We start from the raw sequence: 2794 nt of genomic DNA on the forward strand, positions 1-2794 counted from the left end.
CAAATTTTCGCAGGAAACCCCATGTACTTAGAAGACACATGCCTTAACAACTCGACCAAAGCGACCTTCACATGTTCATAATAGATAAATAATTTCTATCATGACACCCCTCATATACTTCCTAAATTGGTTTGGAAAAAAGTATATTAAAGTCTTTTAATGCTAATAAATAAATCATTAATGCTCATTAATGCGTTTTTAACACATCATGTGGCACATGAAAGCGAAATTCACGTGAATGAAAGCGAAATTCATGTGAATTAATATGTATGTGCTCATAATAAAACATTTAGACCGTATACAAGTAAAATCCTTCCTAGATCAATTTGGAATAAGGTATAGTTTGGAATAAGATATAGTAGAGTCTTCTAATGCTAATAAGTAAATTGTTAATGCTCGTTAATGTGTTTTTTATCGATCATGTGGCACATGAAAGTGAAGTTCACGTGAATTAATATCTATGTGCTCATAATAAAACATTTAGATAATATACAAATGAAAAAGGAATGTGAGAAGAACGTAAGAAAAGTTGTTTCACACTAGCAAAATTATTTATGTGCTTTCACTTCTAGGTTGTAGGTTAAATCTGTTGTATATATTCCATACACATACATGTTGAGATATAAGTTAAACTTAGATTTGCCATGTGATGTTATTATGAACCAATATCATTGTGAGGTAGTTTCAATCTAACAAAGTAAAATAAATCCTATTTGCTTCATCAATCTTAACCTATTTCATGACATTTCTCTAAAAGTTTATCATTTAAATGAGTGAAATAGCCTTCCTCGTTACAAATTTCTCTTGAAATTTCGACGGAACTACCTGTCTATGGTTCTTGTCATTATGAGGATATGCTTGCATTGGATTAATTTATTTAACAATGTATGAAAATTTGTGAACATTCATCAACTCCTTTAGTGCCCTAAGAGTATAGGAAATTCCATGAGGGAAGAAGGGTTTTATTATTTGATTTGGGGTTGCGAATAAATTAAATGTTTATGGGATAAATTGTTGGCCAGAATGGTTGCTGTGGACTTCTTGCATGGTTGGGCTTTGCGTGAGGCCCACATGCCTTCGGCTCACTTAACCAACCCTAATTGAGGCAACAACCAACTTTTGAACACCATTTCACTCCTTTGCAGACCTATATTGCTCCTTTCCTTTCCGACACTGAGAATTTTGGTTATGGTATCTCTTAGGTGTTGATATTGTGATGTTACTACGCAGTTCTACGCATGGGTCGAGTTCCTCCAAAATTATTATTTGTTTGGACCATCGGTATTGGATTTTGTTCATAAATACTTCAGGCCACCAATATTATTTTTTTCGTTCATAAATACTCCAATATTTCCATAAGAGAAACTCATATAAATTTGCGAGTAGAGCATGCATATTTGAGAAGACATAGGTAGTATTTAGTCTCTTTTTCACTAATATCAACTATTGATACCAAGAATATTGTTTTGAAAATGCCATGATTATTTGAATTAAAATCCTATGTGAATATGTATTATAGGTTTCAAATCTTAGCATAGTTGGAAGAAAAGACAATGGAGAACTATATGGCTTTACACCCTTACCCTTATGTATATGTTTTTATTTTTATTTTTTTTTGGTGATTATCTCTACGAGCATATATGGTATGGATTATCTACCAATTCTTGTGGATGGGCTCTCATGAGCATTTTACAAATATACTTTCCCTAACTTGGAGTCCATAGTTATTGTGACATTTCAAGAGGCGCTAGAGGACCATATCACTCAAGTTGTAGGCTTATTGAGACTGCATTTTCACGATTGTTTTGTGTAGGTATGTAGATATTTAGCTTCGTGCCAAACTCAGGTGCTTGTGAGGCTTTCACCTAGAGATTTTGGTTACATCATGTCCCTTTTATTTAGGTTATGAGCCTTGCTTTTGTTTAAAAACAAGATGAACAAAAACTCAGATGGTGAGAGTATTTGAACGATACTATTGTATTCATTGTTTTAGTAATGAAGCACAAAGTTGCATTTGAAAATTGTTATCACCAATAAATGATCACCTAGCCATTTCTAACTAGGTGGATCGAAATACACCGTGTAGGATTAATTTTACCATTGTAACATCACTTTTACTTTGAAAAATAGTTTAGTAAACAACTTTTATTAAATTATTTTCTGATTTAAATAAAAAAACAATGAGAAGAAATAGATAAATCATTATTTATTTAATTTTTTGTAAGAATAATTATTAAATCATTATTTAAATGATTATTCCTTGTTAGATTTTGACTAAATCCCTTAGGAATAATTAAATAGATCACTATTTATTTAATATTCCTTATATCTATTATTGTAATAATTATTAAATCACTATTTAATAATTATTTTGATTTCACGCAATTCTTAATTCTTGCGAAATAATTCATAAATAATTTTATTTGTTAATTATTTCTAAATAAAGATATGTAACCATTTTATATATCTTTTGCCTCTCCAATAAATATAATAAAGTATTCAAGCTAGTTAGATCTTGATTTGATTAATATTATTTTATTATTCTCGATTTTCGAGATTAGCTCAATACTTTATTATGAATAGGATGGTTTTTCAATTCATTCTTCACCATGATCATAATCATCATCATCATTATCGTCTTTTTCTTTCAAGCTCCCATTCGAGTTCTCCATATTTTTTTTGGGGGTTTTCACATATTCAGAGAGAAGGTCCTTTTCTGAAACATCAAGGACATCAGAGGATCCATCTTGTGGAGGGGGACTTATAGACCCTTTTGTAGATCTCCTTCGCGAGG

The sequence above is a fragment of the Pinus tabuliformis genome, chromosome 4_1 (assembly GCF_031772625.1).
Source record: "Pinus tabuliformis cultivar Carrire ecotype Pingquan chromosome 4_1, CPIR1, whole genome shotgun sequence".
Taxonomy (NCBI): domain Eukaryota; kingdom Viridiplantae; phylum Streptophyta; class Pinopsida; order Pinales; family Pinaceae; genus Pinus; species Pinus tabuliformis.